Genomic DNA, 20,107 nt, shown 5'->3' on the forward strand with positions numbered 1-20,107 from the left:
TATTCTGACATGCAATGTGAAACAAACACCCCTAGTTGGGCAGAGGGATAGAAGTAGGTCAGCCACTGAACCACACTGCCTTTCATCAGTAGCTACCTGAGCAAGGTAGTAACCAGTGGCCAACAGGTGAAAGGCCCATCATCTATGCTTAGAATACGACAGAAGCTAGACCTCAGGAATGGAAGAGGCTAATGGTCAGTTTTGCCGAGATGGTTACTTCCAAAGACTGGTATACAGAGTGGGATGAAAGTTTTTTGCGTGAATATTTTATTTGCTGCAATAATTTCGTTGACCCAAAATGATTTTTTGGTTTTGTTTCAGCAAGAAGACTGACATCTTGGGTCAACCTGAGTGTCTATTACTGTTGTTATAACATTGGTTAGGCTAGCTAGCAAGGGGAAACAAGAATTTGCACCTGTCTATTTGTGGACATCGAGGTGCACAGTGGAAACATGCCCACATTCTGCTCCTAGTCAGTGGGAAGCTTTGATTTTGATATGGTCTCCAAAGCCCTTGCCAAGATCACGTAGAAGATGGGGGAGTCAGGGAAAAAGCGTCAATTTGTTAAAATTGCAAGTGAAGAATAAATTAAGGTGTTTTCATGTAAAGTGACTTTTCCCTGACTGGGAATTGAACCCAGGCCGTGGCGGTGAGAGCGCCAAATCCTAACCACTAGACCACCAGGGAGAGGATGAGGCTGTTGTTCTTCTCAGCTGTGCTGCACTTCCTTAGGCTATTTTCTGTCCAATCTCTGAAGCTGCTCCCTTGTCCATTCCCTGAGCGGCTAAGAGCAGAGCGGGCAGGAACCCCTGTGCTCAGGGTCACAACCTGAGCCCAACCCAAGCCACTGAAACAAACTCAAATGCTGTGTCAGCTTCCTCCACTAGGATCACAGAGCAACACAGAGAAAACCCAGGAGGAACAATCCTCCTCTGCCTTCATTGACCCCATTGCAACCCTCTCAGCAGCCGACCTGGGCCTTCTTATGGGAAGGACATTGAGCTGATAGGAACTTTGGCATAGAGAGCAAGGGAGGGAGTTTCCTCCCCCTCATTGTGACCTGATTGCATTCTGACTCCATGTAAGGGGGCTCTGAGCTTTGCCATCTTCTGAATTCTGTGTCCTCAACAAGCAGCCAAAGTGCTGAACCCCCTGGACCCTTCTGCTGGGAGCATGGGGATTGCACAAGAGCTGCAAGCCCTTTTTACCTCTCCTTCTCCTCCTCCGCTTCCCTGGACTTTCCCCACCAATGGTTTCATCAGACTCTGGAGGAATCTAAGTCCCTGCAGGGTTTCCCTCACCCACCTTGTAAGGCAAACAGTGATTCCCTTCTCTGACACTCCTAGGGCCACATTTTCTGTGAGGAGCTTCTCCCCAGGGGGTCTGATGTCCTGCAAAAATGCAAAATCACTTACTGTGGAATTCTCTCCCCAGAACATCTGAGACAATATTGACTTAAACAATTGACCACACAAGATCCAGTCCACACAAGAGATCCACTTCCTGGACACTACAGTGCTAATAAACGATGGTCACATAAACACCACCCTATACCGGAAACCTACTGACCGCTATTCCTACCTACATGCCTCCAGCTTTCACCCTGACCACACCACACGGTCCATCGTCTACAGCCAAGCTCTGCGATACAACCGCATTTGCTCCAACCCCTCAGACACAGACAAACACCTACAAGATCTCTATCAAGCATTCTTACAACTACAATACCCACCTGCGGAAGTGAAGAAACAGATTGATAGAGCCAGAAGAGTTCCCAGAAGTCACCTACTACAGGACAGGCCTAACAAAGAAAATAACAGAACGCCACTAGCCGTCACCTTCAGCCCCCAACTAAAACCCCTCCAACGCATTATTAAGGATCTACAACCTACCCTGAAGGATGACCCAACACTCTCACAAATCTTGGGAGACAGGCCAGTCCTTGCTTACAGACAGCCCCCCAACCTGAAGCAAATACTCACCAGCAACCACACACCACACAACAGAACCACTAACCCAGGAACCTATCCCTGCAACAAAGCCCGTTGCCAACTGTGTCCACATATCTATTCAGGGGACACCATCACAGGGCCTAATCACATCAGCCACAGTATCAGAGGCTCGTTCACCTGCACATCTACCAATGTGATATATGCCATCATGTGCCAGCAATGCCCCTCTGCCATGTACATTGGTCAAACTGGACAGTCTCTACGTAAAAGAATAAATGGACACAAATCAGATGTCAAGAATTATAACATTCATAAACCAGTCGGAGAACACTTCAATCTCTCTGGTCACTCGATTACAGACATGAAAGTTTTGATATTACAACAAAAAAACTTCAAATCCAGACTCCAGCGAGAGACTGTTGAATTGGAATTCATTTCCAAATTGGATACAATTAACTTAGGCTTGAATAGAGACTGGGAGTGGCTAAGTCATTATGCAAGGTAACCTATTTCCCCTTGTTTTTTCCTACCCCCCCCCCCAGACGTTCTTTTTAAACCCTGGATTTGTGCTGGAAATGGCCCACCTTGATTATCATGCACATTGTAAGGAGAGTGGTCACTTTAGATTAGCTATGGCCAGCAGGAGAGTGGGGTGGGGGGAGGTATTTTTTCATACTTTGTGTGTATAAAAGATCTTCTACACTTTCCACAGTATGCATCCGATAAAGTGAGCTGTGGCTCACGAAAGCTTATGCTCAAATAAATTGGTTAGTCTCTAAGGTGCCACAAGTCCTCCTTTTTTTTTTTAAAGTACCAAGGTTACTTAGGAGCAGAAACCCCCACAGACCTTCTGTGCAATGGGCACCTGCCCCGTACTGAGCAGGACTGAAACTCCTGCAGGGAGACTGCTGGGCCACATCCCTGCTGGGCCTGAGCAAGGCAGCAGGGTGAAAAGAGAACCTGGAGATGCTGGGGATCGAACCCAGGGCCTCATACATGCAAAGCATGCACTCTACCACTGAGCTACATCCCCAGATGGGGGGTGTTTGGGGTGGGTTACACTCAGAGCCCTCCTGTTTCCAGAGCCTCCAGGGGCCTAACGGCAGCATGGGGGACACATTCCCTGCTCTGAGGGCCAAACCCTCTGTCCCGGAGGTTGCTAGTTCTTAGGGGTCACTTTGCAGCAGGGCCAGTTTCTGTATATGGGGGAGAGAGAGGGCCTGCGCTGGACTCAGGGTGCAGAGATACACTCGGCCCTTTCCCCTGCATTGACTGGCTGGAGCTGCCACCCCCTGCTGAAAGGGAACGGCGCTGGGGGGCGCTGTGAGTCGCTCAACACCTTACCTTGGTGGAAGAAGTGTGGGGGGGGGCTCCAGGTGTTTCTCAGATCTGCTATTTCCACCTGCCTGTAAAGTCCAGCTTTCCCCAGCACATTCACTGCAGTGCACTCGGGTCACTGTTTCCATGGCTGACAGGAAAGAATCGCTCCCAGTTTCCCTTCTCTCTGCAGCACGATTAGCCTGTGTCGGTGGTTAATGAGGTGGATCGAGTTGTCGCTGGTTATTCATTCCCCACCTGGACAATTCACACAGTCCCTTTCCTGCTCAAATCCCCAGCACCTCACTGATCCCGGTAGCAGGGGTTGGGTTTTCCCTGAGGCCCTGAGATTCTCAGCGTCCTTTTTTCCCTCCACCTGGAGTGAACTCAGCTTTTTCCCATCCCAGACTTTCCATGAAATAACAACAGCAGCATAAAGAAAGCGGGGAGGGAACATCTCCCGGCCAGGGCTGGAGGTGCCCAGGGCCCCCTGCTTCTCCATTGTTTCCATCGAAACGAGGAGGGTTCCTTGGAATTTGACATCCTGCTTTGCACAAGGGACAGAGAAAGATCTTGATGTTCCTGTGTCTGTGCAAAGAAAATTGTCCTTCTGTGTGACAGAGAGGCAGGAAATGGCTGTTTCTACCCAAGCGATCAGTGAGACCAGAAAGTGATGCTGTGCAAGTAACGATCTGGTCCTACACTGACTCTGCGGTTACTTAGAGGCAGCCACAACCAGCTCTGTGGTTGGGAACCTTACAGAGACGCTGCGGGTGATCATGAGCTCGAAGCACGTTCCCTTTCAACAGCTGCCATTGGAAGGCATCTGACAGTCACAAGGAACAACGATCTGTGTTAAAGGAAGGTGGCCATTTATTCGAGCCCCAATGTATATTGTGTGCACAAAGAGAGGATCGAATGTGTAACAGGTAGTTTGGTAAATCGTGGTTATTTTATTTTTGGAGCAGACTCCTGTCCACCTCCAGTAGAGTTCTCAGTCCCAATGGCAACTTACTTACCGAATGTAACACAAACTAGTCCATTCCTCCCAAGGGGATGGGGTTCTTGTTCTTCCACACAATGGAGACCAAAGACCTGCAAATGTGCCTTCATGTATCTTTGTTTCATTGACGAAAACATAAACTAGACACTCAGAGGAGTGGAACTGATTTCAGCTGAGGGACCTCTTTGCTTGGGTTTTATGCATTTGCACAGGAAAACACTGAGTGTTTCCATTCATCCCTGTTCAGTGGAACTCCCAAACATAATGGGGATGGATAGGCCCTTATTTTTGTTAAGGGAACAGGTTTGTAAGGGGGCACTTGGATTTGAACCAAGGACCACTTGAGCTGCAGTCAAATACTCAACCACTGAGCTACCCCCCCATAGCAATTGTATAGGGGAGTTAGTGATCTTAAGGACCTTGAAGGACAGGCCCTGCCTCAGAGAGCTCCTTTTCCATTCCCAGACCATGGGTGGTTTTAAAAATGGGGTCTGATTAAACTTTATCTATACATGTAGACCCCACAGCTTGCCCACCCACCGACACAGCTTCTCCCACTGACATACCTACCCTCTCTCGGGGAGGTGGATTAACTACACGGACGGGACAGCTCTCTCCCATCCCCTTAGAGCATCTTCATTAGTTATGAATAAGTAGGAAATAACCGACTGAATGGACAGCAACCAATTGATCAAACGTTGCTGAGCCTGCATTCAATATGGGTAACTGGTCATATCGGGCTGCATTAGGAGGAGCGTTGCCAGCAGATCGAGGGCAGTGATTATTCCCCTCTATTCGGCACTGGTGAGGCCACATCTGGAGCATTGCGCCCAGTTTTCAGGGCCCCCTCCCACTACAGAAGCAAACTGGAGAGAGTCCAGGGGAAGGCAACAAAAATGATTACGGGGCTGGGGCCCATGACTTACGAGGAGAGGCTGAGGGAACTGGGATTATTTAGTCTGCGGAAGAGAAGAATGAGGGGGGATTTGATAGCTGCTTTCAACTTCCTGAAAGGGGGTTCCAAAGAGGATGGATCTAGACTGTTCTCAGTGGTAGCAGATGACAGAACAAGGAGTGATGGTCTCAAGTTGCAGTGGGGGAGGTTTAGGTTGGATATTAGGAAACACTATTTCCCTAGGAGGGTGGTGAAACACTGGAATGGGTTACCTAGGGAGGTGAGGAATCTCCTTCCTTTGAGGTTTTTAAGGCCTGGCTTGACAAAGCCCTGGCTGGGATGATTTAGTTGGGGATTGGTCCTGCTTTGAGCAGGGGGTTGGACTAGACACCTCCTGAGGTCCCTTCCATCCCTGATCGAGGGTTAGAATAACATTTTCCAACCAACCATCAGTTGAGCTAAGTGCAAATCCCTGTCGTAATCCCCCTCTGTCCAGTAGCCCCAGGGCACGTTCCAAGCGTTGGATTCAAGACACTGAGTCAGCTTCCTGCAATGAGTTTCAGCTTTACCAGAGGTAATTTGTGAGGGCTCACCATTTAAGGACGTTCTTCTTTAATTTCCACCTATTCAATCCAAATGAGTTTGAAATTACCCATGGCAACATTCTTTCACGTACTTTCGTGAACTGAGAACAGTTAGGAAATCTTGTACTGAGAGACCAGTCAGTGGGGAACAGAGCGATAGTCATTTGTTATCCAGTTGCATTAAGAACCACAGGTCTCTGGATGGGGGTAGAGCACCGTGGGGATGGGGGTGTCACAGACAATTTGGAGGGAGGGGGCGGAGTAGAGGGTGGAAGAGGTTGAATTAGGGTACATTTTCCCTTGGTCCCGAAAGGGGCAGCATGACATGCCCAATTAAAAGGGGGTGTCACGCCTGAAGAATTTACAATATCCACCAAAATAACAGGAACAAGAAGACAAACACAGAACACAATGTGTTGTTGCGACAGGGGACCCAGGGCGTTCTGGGTTTTCTTCCACTGGCCCCAGCTTGCCCCTAAAGTGTCTGAAAAACAAAATAAACATTCCCCAGCCCCTGGGTGGGGACAGATGATTGCTTAAAAATGCCCCTTTCTTTTCACAATTTTTTTGGCTGAGTGCAGGAAAACGGAAGAATTACCTTTATATTTTGTTTGTTTGTTTTGTACAAAGGATACTTGCTGCATAGCTAGGCAGAGGAGGCCTGTCTATGTAAACACGGCCTGTTCCTGAAGTCTTTGCCCCAGCTCATCACTAGATGTGAGGGGGGAGGTCATTCAGACCCTCCTTACACTTGGTATTTAAAAACTCCTTATTGTCCCTACCTCTGCTGGCCTTAGATTTCTCCTCCTGTCCCTTCTTCGGCAGCTCAGATGAGGTGGCCAAGTGGTTAAAGTGGTGGGCTGCTAATCATTGTGCTTTGCATGCATGGGTTTGAATCCGGTCCTCATCGTGTGCATTTTCTCTTCTCCCCTCCTTCACAAACAACCATCTCCCCTTTGGTACAAGCCACATTGCTTCCTGCAAACAAAAACCTTCTCAGGAACTCAGCCCTCCCTTGCTTTCAAAAAAACATGTCGAAATCCCAGATTTCTCAAAGAGTTCTTTGTTTCTTAATTTTTATCTCAAAAGCTAACAGCCTCATAATCTCCCCCAAACACCCTGGGACCTGCCCAAATAATTAAAGTGCCCCTGTTCTCAGCAAGGCCACGACAGTGACCCACAGCTAGAGTGTCTAGGCCAAGCTGTTCTGAAGGAGGCAACTCAAAGATTTTCTCTCTGCTTCCCTTGGCAAGGTCTGACTGGGAAAACAAAATCCCCCACATGAAAAATTTTCTGTTGAGTAACCAATACTTGTCTGTTTGGGGACTTTGATTTGGATGGATTATTATTATTCTCTTCTGATCTCTGAATTATTTCAGTTCAGTCTTTGTCCTCCAGATGTGTTGCCAGGTGTTGAATTGCCGGGGAGAGAGGCCAAGTCATGACGTCTCTTCCCCTCTTCCAACTTGCTAGGAAGTTCCTCTGCTACGTTGTGAGTCAAGCAGTGTCCATTGTCTCCGGGCTGTCTCGGAGGAGTCCGCATTGTACACGGTTCCTGGGAGAGTCCTTGGGAGCGTGGATACCTTTACTGGGCCAGGAGCGAGTCTGGCTCCTCCAGCGTCACACCGGAAAGGCTGGGGGTGGCCATTTCCCAGCCTCATCACATATTTCAGTGACGCACCCAGAGCAAAACTCCACCACTTCCCAGACACGGCTAGCACACACCATCCACCCAGGTATTAGCCTTCAACAGATCACGACTTTTACAATGATAGCTCGCCAGGCCGACTCTGTACAAATCCTACCTTAATTCTATGAGAGTGGTGACTATGGGGCTTCCAGGGTGCTGCTTTGAGCACAGCCTGCCACCCCTGGGCTGACACTGCAATGGAGACGTCCCCGTAGAGTCCCTCTCTCCCGGGACAAAGATGGCAGCAGGGCTGGCCTGGGTCACCTGACGTGGGCTCCTGGAGCTCAAGCCGTGGGGCTGAAAAGTGGGGTGCAGATATCGGTGTTCATGCTGAAGTCTGGGTTCGGAAACCCTCCCCACTCGTGGGGCCTCAGAGGTTGGGCTCAAGCCCATCTGTCTCCACTGCCATTTTATAGCCCTGCAGCCCCAGCCCCAGAAGCCTGAGTCAGCTGCCCCGGGCTCTGAGACAGGTGCCCTGGGTGTTTTAATCGCTGTGCAGACATAACGTTAGGATACGTCTACAGTGCAATGAATCACCCACGGCTGGCCCGTGTCACCTTAATCCAGGACAGCGGCTTGGGCTGTAAAGTTGCAGTGTACGTGTCTCGGCTCAGGCTCAGGACCCTGCTCTAGGAGCCCAGAAGGTTGGGCGGGAGTTTGGCAAGTGAAAAAGGTAAAACCGCAGTGAAGTATTCCCCTGGACTCAATGACATGTCTCCATTTCTCTGTCTGCTTTGGGGCAGGGACAAAAACAGGTCCCGCTGCATTCGTTATTTCAAAGGGAGGTTTAGGATTTTCATTCTCAGACACGGTGCACAAAGCAGGACTCCACCCTCGGCGTAAACTGAATGAGCCGCCCACAGATTCTGGCAGCCCCAATGAGCCGCTTGGTGGGAGAGCTCGGACCTGCCCCTGTCCCGGAGGGAGGGGGTCATCTGCGAGGGGACTGCACCACTGACCTATCAGCCCTTCACACCCAAACTTTCAGTCACTCTATTATCAGTGCCTGTGAGTGTAATTTAAACAAGAAGAACGGCTACACTGGGCTAGACCAAAGGTCCGTCTAACTCTGTTATTTGTCTTCTGACAGCAGCCAGTACCAGGTGCCTCAAAAGCCACTACTGGGAGTTGAACCCAGGATCTCCTGTTTACGAGACAGGTGCTTTAAACCAGCTCATCCATGGTGCCTGCCTCTGGCTAACACATGGTGTCTGCCCACACCCGACTCCCTGCCAACCCGCACTGGGCCCTGACAAGCCTTTCTTGTGTTTCGATTCTGTAAAGCAGAGAAGCAGGTGAAGTTTTACTCCCAAGGTGTGTGTGTGATTCTTTGGACAGGTCTATCCTACAAAATTAAGTCAGTGTAAAGACATTACTTTGGGGTGTAAAACATTTATCTTCCCTGAGCAATGCAGTTATATCAACCTAATCCCGGTGTAGATAGCACTGGCTTAACAGGAGGACTTCTTCCCACCCCACTCTGCCTCTTCAGCTGAGGCCTGCTGGTCCACCTTTCACTCGCTCCTCTCTCCCCGAGGCCTCCTTGTCTGCCGCTCATTCCTCTCCCCCCCCACCCCAAGGTCTGCCCGCCACCCACACCTCTCTGACCCCTCCCCTGAGACCCACCACGGCCGCCACTCCCACCTCTCAGCCCCACCCATGAGACCCACCCAGCCTGCCACCCATGCCTCTCTGTCCCCTCCCCGACCTCCCCTGCCCTGCCCACCACTCGCACCTCTGTGCCCCTCCCCTGAGGCCCCTGCCCTTTCTGCTGCTCGAACCTCTCTGCCCCTCCCCTGAGACCCACCCTGCCCACCTCTTCCTTCATGCCGCTGTTGTTATTCCATGACACATTAAAGATGGAATGAAAAGCTGAGTTTGCTCCAGGGTGAGGAAAGGAAGGAGACACCAACCCCCCTGGCAAAGCTCTGTGCCCCACAGAAAACCTGCCCCCTGCTATTACAGTCACTGATGTACTGGGGATATGACGGGAAAGGGACTGTCTGAATTATCGAGGCAGGAATTTTACAACAATCTACAGCAACGTCATTGGCCACAGACCCACTCTCCTCATGCTCCAGCCAGAAGGGAAACCAGCAGGAATTCTTGTTCAGCCCTGGGCACACTTACACAACCGCCCAGCAGTGAGTGTGTTGTGGACGCTGGTCTGAGGAAACAATTGGAAACGATCACTCAGTGAGAACAGAACTAGAGTGTCGTGAGAGCGCTGTATAAAGCAAGTAGTTGTGGCTGAGTGCTTAAGGTGGTGGACTCGAAATCCCTTGGGGGGCGGCGGGCTCTCCCTGTGCAGGTTTGAATCCTGCCAACTACGGAGGAAGTTGTGGCTCTTTAGTTTCAGTGCCTGAGCATCCTTGGCCCCAGTGGGAGCCAGGCTACGTCTACACGACAGAGTTATGCTGCTTTAGTTAAAGCGTTTTAATTAAGCCGCTGTTGCATGTCCACACTAGGCTGCTTGTGTCACCGGAGCGCATCCAGGCTAGCAGCTCTTGGATCGCCCCAGAGAGCAGTGCATTGTGGGTCGCTATCCCACTGTGCAACTGGCCGCAGGGTGCTGTGAGAAGGGCTTGCAATGCCTCGTGGGCTGGTACAAAGCATGGATTCTCTGATGCTTTATAAAGGCTGACTGGTCATATACGTTTTTCCCACACTCAGTGCATGTATTTTTTGTCTTTCCCCTGAGGATTTCCTGCTGTCTTGTGCTTTCCTTGAGGTCCTTCTGAGTTCCCCGACAGGAAATTAATTTACCCACTTTATCCCCTGGCTGATTTCCCTGCTCTCTCTCTGGTCTGTGCTGAACCTCACAGGATTTTCATGGAGCAGGTCCTCAAGGAATCAATTCCGAAGCACTTAGAGGAGAGGAAAGTGATCAGGAACAGTCAGCATGGATTCACCAAGGGCAAGTCATGCCTGACTAATCTAATTGCCTTCTATGACGAGATAACTGGCTCTGTGGATGAGGGGAAAGCAGTGGATGTGTTGTTCCTTGACTTTAGCAAAGCTTTTGACATGGTCTCCCACAGTATTCTTGCCAGCAAGTTAAAGAAGTATGAGCTGGATGAATGGATGATAAGGTGGATAGAAAGCTGGCTAGATTGTCGGGCTCAACGAGTAGTGATCAATGGCTCCATGTCTAGTTGGCAGCCAATATCAAGAGGAGTGCCCCAAGGGTCAGTCCTAGGGCCGGTTTTGTTCAATATCTTCATTAATGATCTGGAGGATGGTGTGGATTGCAGCCTCAGCAAGTTTGCAGATGACACTAAACTGGGAGGAGAGGTAGATAGGCTGGAGGGTAGGGAGAGGATACAGAGGGCCCTAGACAAATGAGAGGATTGGGCCAAAAGAAATCTGAGGAGGTTCAACAAGGACAAGTGCAGAGTCCTGCACTTAGGACGGAAGAATCCCAGGCACCGCTACAGACTAGAGACCGAATGGCTCTGCAGCAGTTCTGCAGAAAAGCGCCTAGGGGTTACAGTGGATGAGAACCTCGATATGAGTCAACAGTGTGCCCTTGTTGCCAAGAAGGCCAATGGCATTTTGGGATGTATATGTAGGGGCATTGCCAGCAGATTGAGGGACGTGATCGTTCCCCTCTATTTGACACTGGTGAGGCCTCATCTGGAGTACTGTGTCCAGTTTTGGGCTCCACACTACAAGAAGGATGTGGAAAAATTGGAAAGCGTCAGGCAGATTGCAACAAAAATGATTAGGGGACTGGAGCACATGACTTATGAGGAGAGGCTGAGGGAGCAGGAAATGGAACCTGGGTCTCCTAAGTCCTAGGCTAGTGTGGGGATACCTGCTGGAGCATCCTCCCTTTCCACAGTCTTCCTCCAACATCTGCATCATATTTCCCACTTATGCTAAGCAACTATCTTCGGGGCTTATCTGGTTCTAAGAAAAACAACCTCTCTGTGCCTGTGATGGGCTGTACCTGGGCTTTAAGGCTCTTTACAACAGGCCCTGTGGTCCTACTACACCCTGCCCCAGGAAAAGAGCCCCCAATCTGGGTCTGTCTAGAGAGGCCTCATGAAAGCAGCCAATCCGAGCCCATCAGGCTCGGCTAAAAGGAGCTGAATGAGGAGAGGCTGAGGGAACTGGGAATGTTTAGTCTACGGAAGAGAAGAATGAGGAGGGATTTGATAGCTGCTTTCAACTACCTGAGAGGTGGTTCCAGAGAGGATGGTTCTAGACTATTCTCAGTGGTAGAAGAGGACAGGACAAGGAGTAATGGTCTCAAGTTGCAGTGGGAGAGGTTTAGGTTGGATATTAGGAAAAACTTTTTCACTAGGAGGGTGGTGAAACACTGGAATGCGTTACCTAGGGAGGTGGTAGAATCTCCTTCCTTGGAAGTTTTTAAGGTCAGGCTTGACAAAGCCCTGGCTGGGATGATTTGATTGGGGATTGGTCCTGCTTTGAGCAGGGGGTTGGACTAGATGACTTCCTGAGGTCCCTTCCAACCCTGATATTCTATGATTCTATGATTCTAACTGGGATTATTTAGTCTACGGAAGAGAAGAATGAGGGGGGATTTGATAGCTGCTTTCAACTACCTGAAAGGGGGTTTCAGAGAGGATGGATCTAGACTGTTCTCAGTGGTGGCGGATGACAGAACGAGGAGTAATGGTCTCAAGTTGAAGTGGGGGAGGTTTAGGTTGGATATTAGGAAAAACTTTTTCACTAGGAGGGTGGCGAAACACTGGAATGGGTTACCTAGGGAGGTGGTGGAATCTCCTTTCTTTGAGGTTTTTAAGGTCAGGCTTGACATAGCCCTGGCTGGGATGATTTAGTTGGGGATTGGTCCTGCTTTGAGCAGAGGGTTGGACTAGATGACCTCCTGAGGTCCCTTCCAACGCTGATCTTCTATGATTCTATGATTATCTGTTCTGTTCATTCCCTCTGGGGAATTGGCATTGGTTACTGTTGGAAGACGGGATACTGGGCTAGATGGACCTTTGGTCTGACCCAGTGTGGACGTTCTTATGTACTAGGGAATCTAGTGAGTCCACCGTAATGGGAAAGAGTATGAAAGTCCCTGGGTGTGGAGAACACTGGGAAATTAGAAGCTACAATTCAGGAGCAACAGACTCTAATTAGTCTGGAAAAGCAGAATGTGAAACATAAGAATCAGGTCATGTGACTTCAGGAATGATGGAGCCCAAAATCCAAGGAGTCTGCAGAAGAGAGAGATTGTGGCTATTATACATGGGAATGGGGGAGCAACACCCTCCACGTTTCAGGAAGTTCCACTACCAACCTGGGCCATTTTCCCATGCTGGGGTGCAATCCAGACCAGTGAGGAGTTGTGTCATCTGTAATCCTGGGTGAGATTCAATGTTCTGCTGCTGGAGCTCCCTTGTCTGGATTCCCCCAGCCAGCATTCAAGGACGCCCCGAGTGTCTGTGTGATCAGTAACCCTGGACCAGCAGCCCTGACTTCAGCAGCCTGCTTCTTACACCCCAAGCACATCCTCGTTTGGGTGGAGAAGGCTCAGGGTTTGAGAGAAGGCCAGGGGTAGGAAGCTTCTGTTCGTTATGCTGGACCTAACCCCCCCAGTTTTACTTGTGCAAACAGGAGATATTGGACCCTGTGCGGTACTGCCCCTGTGCTCTCTTCCCACAGTGTTCTGCAGCCGGGGAGGGTCTCTGGTCGTGTGTGTGTCACTGGCACGCTGGGGTGATGCTGGAACAGGGCAGAGCAGAGGTGGCATTGCAGGGGTGGGGTGAACCTCATCTCTTCATTTCCCCCTCCAAGAACCGAGGGGACGGGAACCCTTACCCAGCGAGGTCACAGTCTCATAGGTCTCCTGCATGACGTCTCTGTAGAGGGCTCTCTGAGCGGGGTCCACCAGAGCCCCCTCTTCCCTGGTGAAATACACAGCCAACTCCTCGAAGGTCACCGGCCCCTTCACTTAGGACCTGCTGCCCCACTCACAGCCCCACTATTCGTGGGGGAGAGGAGCCAATCAAACGGAAACTCTGGGTGGATCGCAGTCAACAAAGTCCCACCCCCACCCCGCTCAGAGCATCCAGGAAACACCAGGGTGAGGGACGAAGAGAGAGCCCCTCCTCTCTCCCAGCAGATCCATCACACACCTGCTGGCCACAGCCTGATACAGGAGATGGAGCCACGAGCAGGGTCTAGGGAGAGATCTCTTGTAGGAAGCCCAACACCCTCCTCCTTGTGAGGAGCTGGATCTGAAGGGAGGGGAATCTCCCCTAAGCCTGATGGGTGGGTACCCCCTTCATATCTCACTGGTTAGTCGGGTCAGGCTCCAGCACTGGGAGTCTGGTCAGTTTTCCTAGCCCCATGTTGGTGGGTTATTTTCTGTTCCACAAATTAGAGCATTTCCACCTCCGAACCTCATGGCTCTGTTCCTCGAATCTAGGCCACTTATTAAACAACTCCCAGCAGGTCTGCCACCCCCTGGCCTCCTCCCTTTCTCCACCCTGTGCATTTCCTGCCCCGCTCCAACCTCCAAACCAGACAGTGCAAACCTTCCCCTCTCCGGCGTATTTGCTGTCCCTCTCCTCCTGCAGGACCACACCAGCAACCCCCCGATAATCTCTACATGACCTGGATCCTCTGCAGCCATTTCTCTCCCCTGTCCCATGGGAGGACGGGATGAACTGGAGCGAAACATGGACGTCGTTCTGCAGCCTGGCAGGGCGAGAAGGGCCGTTGTGGAGGTTTCAGACCAGGATTCAGTTCATTTCACATTACGCTTCCCCCAGACCCTTTCCCCACAGACAGACATCCTACAGTCTGCCGTGCTGGGAAAATGCTTGATATTCTCTTCATTACAGCAGAGACCTGGCCCCTCCTGCCAGGCTAAGCCCACAGACACATTTCTAAGCCTCCCTTCTCCCTCCCCACCACTCCTCAACAAAGTCTCTGAACACAATGCTGTAAAAGAGCAGAACCAAAAGAGTCCCTTTCGAGGATTCCCTCGGACACTGACCCCAGGGCAGCCACACCCCAGCAGGAGGGATGTGGGGTCAGGAACTGGCTTTTCCTCTCTCTGATCCTCGTCTTGTTCCACATGAAAGTGATATTAACTAGGGTGCAGCGTTACCTCTGTCTGGGCAGATTAGCGATCTGGAAATCTCTCTTGAAACTCTTCTCTCCCACGGCCCCTTTCAGTCTCTGTCTCCTATCTCCTTTGCCCTGTCCCCTCTCCCTGCCCATCTGGTAGGAAAATCCCATTCCTGGGTTGGTTGCTCCCCCATGGCTGGATTTGATCCTGCAATTGCTAATGGGACGAGAAATGACTGGGGGAGGAGGGGCTGTTTGTGTAGAGTCATTTTAAGGCCAGACCCCAGCATTTTCCCTTCATTTCTTTCAGTTACCTGGAATCTCTGGCTGAGAATTTAGTATTAGCAAGGCCCAGGGCTGCCCCAGGGGGCCAGAACCAGCTGGAGAAAGTCCTCACCTGGGCTCAGCAGAGAAGAAGCTTTAATTAAGGTCACTTCCCAGCACAGAAGCCCTGGTGGGGGAGCAGCAGCTGCTCAGCCTGCTCTCCCAGATCTCAATGGAGGCTGCAGGGTCTGACCAGGAAGCTGAACCCCAATATCCTGAGCAGAGAGGGACAGAGCCTTTGAGCAGCCTTCCCTCCCTTAGCTCTCTGGGGAGAGCAGCTAATGAGAGCCGCTCCTCACAGGGAGAATTGCTAATCTCATTTGCCCAACTGTTCTTCTGGAGTCCCTCCTTGTCTTTCCATGCAGTGACTGGAGTCACGATGGTCTCAATGAAACCAGATTTCAGAAAGAATGAGTCCAGAACGCTGTGGAAGAGACCATTGTGTGGCAGTGCTAACCCCCTTCCCACCTCCCTCACCCCCCCAGATCTAGGACAAGGACTGGGCGTCATGAATTTTCCCAATGGAACCAGAATTTCCTGCAGTTTTCAAGGGGGGAGAAAATCAAAACCTGTGATTTCACCTCACAGTGTTTGAGAAGTGGATAGAAAGTTATCACGGTGACTGGGCGTGGCCGGGGAATGCCGCCGGGCAGTGCTTGGAGCCAGGGTTCTGGCACAAGGTGATCAGAGATAAGTGGCATGGTTAGTAGCAGCCCCCAGAGCCTCCATCCAGGGCCCCCAGTAGCCAGAGCCCAGACCCCCCCAGCCAGGGTCCCACCAGATATTCCCTGGGACCCAGCCCCCAGAGTCCCTGGCCAGGGACCCCAGATACCCCTCAGAGCCCCACTGGCCAACAGAACCCCCCACCAGACTGTTACTGCCAGGTTGGGAATCCCAAAATTCCCCCCACCAAGAGCCCCCAGCAGCCAGGAACCACCCCAAGGGGGCCCCCCTCTGGGAATTCAGTCCCCCACTGCCTGCCTCGGACCCCTGCCTGCCCTCCAGCAGGATCTGCAAGGCCATTTGCCTGGGACCCCCCCACCCCCGGCTGGACCACCTGATGCTTTACAGCAGGACCCCTCACACTGCTTGCCTGGCATCCCTTGACCTCGCGCCGGGGATCCCCCCCGCACAGCTCTGTGCACCGGGCATGGCAATGATCCCAGGAGCCAGCTGGGCAATCCCACACAGAGCCCCTGGCACAGCACCAGGTACCATCTAATCCCCTGCCCCACCTCCCCAAGAGACCCCCACCCCCACTGGTCTGCAGCCAACAGGCCCACCGCAATACTCACCCCCAGGACCCATAGCCTCAGGGCTGGGCACATCACAACCACCCCCTGAAACCCCACACCCTCCAGAACCCACCAACCTGACTAGGGTCCCCCCTGCCCAGCCACCCAGAGGCCTCCCCCTACCACAATGCCCCTTCAGCTCCCGCTGCAATCTCCCCACACAGACATCCCCCACCCCCAGCAACAGTGTTCCCTCACAGTGTCTAATAAGTGGATAGAAAGTTATCACCACCCCTTGACGGCCAGTCACACAAGCAGAGCCCGGGGGGATGCTTATTTAACAGGAGAATGGACGGCCTGGAGGGGCCAAAATAGGTAAGAAATTTCCATGCCCTGTCATCAGCAAATAATGGCCACCATGGATCCACCCCAGAGGTGGCTGCATCTTAGCACTGCGGGAAGCAACCCCTCACAGAGACCCTTTGTCATGGGGTTTGGGATACTTCTGGACCCACGCTGCACTCAGAGGGACCTCCCCATCCCATGCCCACTGGGGAAAAGAAAAGGGTCCAGCCAACTCTCCTGTTACCAGCTGGGAACCACCGATCCCCCAAACAGGGGGAGGCCTCTGGCTTTAATGGGTATTGAATACATGGCTGATCTCTTTCATCAGTAAAGGTTTTTAACAGAGATAAAGGGGGGAACAAATGATTCTCAAAGGAGAAGGGAAAGATGATCACTGGGCAATTTATCCCCCTGCAACCTCCAGGATGGAGAAGGACTCAGGGCGACAGGTTCCCCCCAAGGAAGGAGAAGTTGCTGGGATTTAGAGACATGGGGAAGAGCCCCAAACCCGAGAGGATTTTTAATTGACATTTGATAACGACATAGAGGCAAAACCTGAATTTTGAGATCAGTGTTCAGAAATGAAAGAGAAAGGGTGGAAATCGGAGGGATTTTCTATCAGTTGTCGATATCAGGTAAAAGCTGAGTGTATTTCCCATCAATATTTGGTAAATCAACACAGCGGAAATGGGCAACATTGGCAAACGTTTTAGATCCATGTTCAAGAATCTGAGAAAAGGTGTAAATGTGAGATTTTCCCTGTCTCTCGAATGATCAAATAGTAAGAAAATCTCAGGGCATATTCAATTAGAAATAGACAACTAGAGGAAAAGTGGGGCAAACGTTTCGGATATTTTCTATCAACCTTTGAGATCTGCCGGGAAAAATTGTCACAAACTAGGAAATGGATAACACCAGAGAAAAACACCAAGACCGGAGGGGATTTTATATTGCTATTAACTAACTGGTGGAAAAGGGGGACGGTTGGGCTGGATTTTATGTGACTGTCCAACACAGAAACAGAAAGTGATGCCCCCCCCAACTGCCCCCGTTCAGATGGGCAGCAGGGAGCCCTCTGAGGAGCTGATTGAAGAGGGCAAAGGAGGGGGAAGGCTCCCTGGATGAGGGAAAGGGGTTGCAGTGGGGGATGAGCAGGTGGGGGGCAACTGAGGGCTGGGGGCAACTGTGTTGGTAGGTAGGGGACAGCAGCTGGGATTGGGAAACCGGGGTCCGGGCAGTCCCCATGGGGGACACTTGCTTCTCCCTTCCCGAGCAGAGACCCGGCGTCTCCTCCCACCCCCACGCCGGGGGCACCCAGGTTGGGGGATGGCTCCGGGCAACAATTTCCCACCGACACCGGGACAAATCGCTGCGGATAAAACTGCGGGGGGGGGGGAAATCCCCCCATGGGAGGAGATTTTAAATGGACATTTGAGAAGGAGGGAGAGACCGGGGGTGGGGGGGAATCAGGAGAGACGAGAGAGCGGATCAGTTGAGGGGAAGGGGGGGGGATCTCCCTGGATTTTACAGCCACGTGTGATAATGAAAAGGGTAAGAACTAGGGAGAATTTGTATCGGGGGTGAGAGGCAAGGGGCACAAACAGGGACAGGATCCAATTAACTCCCCCCCTTCCCCCGCCCCCCACTTCTCCCCCGGGAATTTCCTGGCTGCACAGAGACAGTTCAAACCCCGCCCCCGACCTTCCCCTCCCTGCGAGATACCCCCACCCCACAGGGGACCCCCCCCTGCAGGGCCCCAGTCTCTGCCCCTGCCCATCCCAGCCGTAGCGGGGGCAGATCCTGGCGGCGGCTCCGCTGGGGCTGAGGCAGCTCCGAGGCTCCTCCCTGGGTCCGGGGGGCAGAAAGTCACTTTCCTGCCCCCCCCGGGGTCTCCCGCTCACTGGGGGGCTCCGGCTGGGGGCGGGCAGAGCCCGGGCTGCCCAGGGGGCTGGTTCCAGCTGGAGAACCCCCCCCCGGCCGGGCACGGAGGGGTTAATGACGGGCCCCCCAGCAGGGACCCCAGGGGGGAGCCGCAGCTGCCCAGCCCCGGCTCCCAGGTCCCACGGGGGCAGCAGCGGCGTCTGGTCTGGGCCCGAGCCCCGCCCCCAGGCACTGCCCCGCCCCCGGTCTCCTCCAGGCCCCGCCCCCAGGAGCTGCCCCGCCCCCGGCGTCTGGGCTTTGTTCAACGGGCTCCTGCCTCCTTCTGCCCAGCACCCACCACTCCCCCTTCCTGCGTCTTGCAAAGAGCACCCCGGGGCGGGCTCCAGCGCTGGCTGGGGCTGTCTCCAGTGGCTGAAGTTGCCTCCATCGCTTCTTCACCTAGGGGGCAGGAGCAGATGGGCCCGGGGTGTGCAAGCCAAGAGAGGGGGCAGGGGAAGAAGGACTGTTTGGAAAGGTGGGTTTATTGCGGGGGGTCAGAAGAAGTTGGGCAGCAGAGGCTGAGGGAAATTGAGGGGAACCTCCCGGGTGTCCCAGTGTTGGCCAGGGTTTGTACAGCACCTTGCACAAGAGGGGGTCCTAATCTCAGTCCCGGTCTGTGCAGCACCTGAGAGCCCCGATCTGTGGTTCCTGATCACAGGCACCGGGAATGGAGAGAGGGGAAACCTCAGCACCCGGAGGGTTCGTGCAGCCCTGGGCGCAGGCCCCGCTGGGCGGCACTGCTGCTCTCACGAGGGGTTGGCTTAGAGAAGCCCAGCAGGGCCAGTCCCATGTGGTCTAGTGGTCAGGATTCCTGGTTTTCACCCAGGCGGCCCGGGTTCAATTCCCGGTGTGGGAAGAGGGCAGAGCTTTTGCTCAGAGGGGAGGCCGGAAAAGAAAGGAACGGGGCGGGAGCCTGCCAGCAGGGGAGGGGAGAGGATCCCAGAAACGGGGCTGGGGGGCAGAGTTCTCGGGGCGGGGGGGGAGGATGAGGGAAGGATCCCAGCAGGGTGGGAAGTGGGCAGCATGGAGAGCACAGGCCTGGCCTGGGGCCTGGGGAGAGTGACTGTGTCCCTCAAAACCCCCCAACTGCAGACTAGGCAGGCTCGGAAGAACGACGTATTTGTTGGTAATTGTCAGTTTTGGTGTAAACACACAACCCGATGGCAAAATATTTCCATCCATAATAATCAAAATTGACAGATGGGCAAAGTAAGAAACATGCTGCTTGAGAACGTATCCTAGTCCAATCCTACAGGGTTCCCTTATGCCTGAGGTGCCACCATGTGGGTGTTTCATTTCCCTCCTCATTTCCACACAGAGAAACATTTCCTTTGTGTGGCTCCATGAACAGCAAAATCTTCCTGTGTCTCTCCTCTGAGCCAGGGCATTCAATTCCAGTGAAACCTTCTCTCCGGCAATGGCCAGACAGAGGGGACGCGGCCACCTTCCCCCCGGCCGTGAGACGTTCCCTCTCCTCTTTCTTCATGCCGCTCTTGTTATTCCATGAATCATCAAGGATGGAATAAAAAGCGGAGTTTCCTCCAGGGCGAGGAAGGAAAGGAGCCACCAACTCCCCCCAAAATCTCAGTGCCCCAGAGGAAACCTGCTGTTGGGATCACAGAGGTGCTGGGGGTACGTTGGGGACAGGGACCGTCTGAATTGTCAAGGCAGGGAATGGACAATCTACAGCAACGTCCTCAACCACAGACACGCTCTCCTCGTGCTCCAGCCGGCAGGGAAACGGGCAGGGATTCTTGCGGTTCAGCCATGGCCACACTTACACAACCGC

The 20,107-nt window shown here is 52.6% G+C and overlaps 1 protein-coding gene and 4 non-coding genes across 5 annotated transcripts in view; 1 reads left to right on the forward strand and 4 right to left on the reverse strand.

Annotated features, from left to right (window-relative positions):
* LOC141978795 (uncharacterized) overlaps positions 1 to 20,107 on the reverse strand; it is a 203,698-nt gene that overhangs the window by 90,895 nt on the left and 92,696 nt on the right. The window lies entirely within an intron of this gene.
* Positions 616 to 687, reverse strand: TRNAE-CUC (transfer RNA glutamic acid (anticodon CUC)). The gene has a single exon. It is a non-coding gene; the product is annotated as a tRNA-Glu (tRNA).
* TRNAA-UGC (transfer RNA alanine (anticodon UGC)) lies at positions 2,914 to 2,985 on the reverse strand. The gene has a single exon. It is a non-coding gene; the product is annotated as a tRNA-Ala (tRNA).
* On the reverse strand, positions 4,583 to 4,654 carry TRNAC-GCA (transfer RNA cysteine (anticodon GCA)). Its single transcript has one exon. It is a non-coding gene; the product is annotated as a tRNA-Cys (tRNA).
* TRNAE-UUC (transfer RNA glutamic acid (anticodon UUC)) lies at positions 19,103 to 19,174 on the forward strand. Its single transcript has one exon. It is a non-coding gene; the product is annotated as a tRNA-Glu (tRNA).

Source organism: Natator depressus, chromosome 28 (assembly GCF_965152275.1).
Source record: "Natator depressus isolate rNatDep1 chromosome 28, rNatDep2.hap1, whole genome shotgun sequence".
NCBI lineage: Eukaryota > Metazoa > Chordata > Testudines > Cheloniidae > Natator > Natator depressus.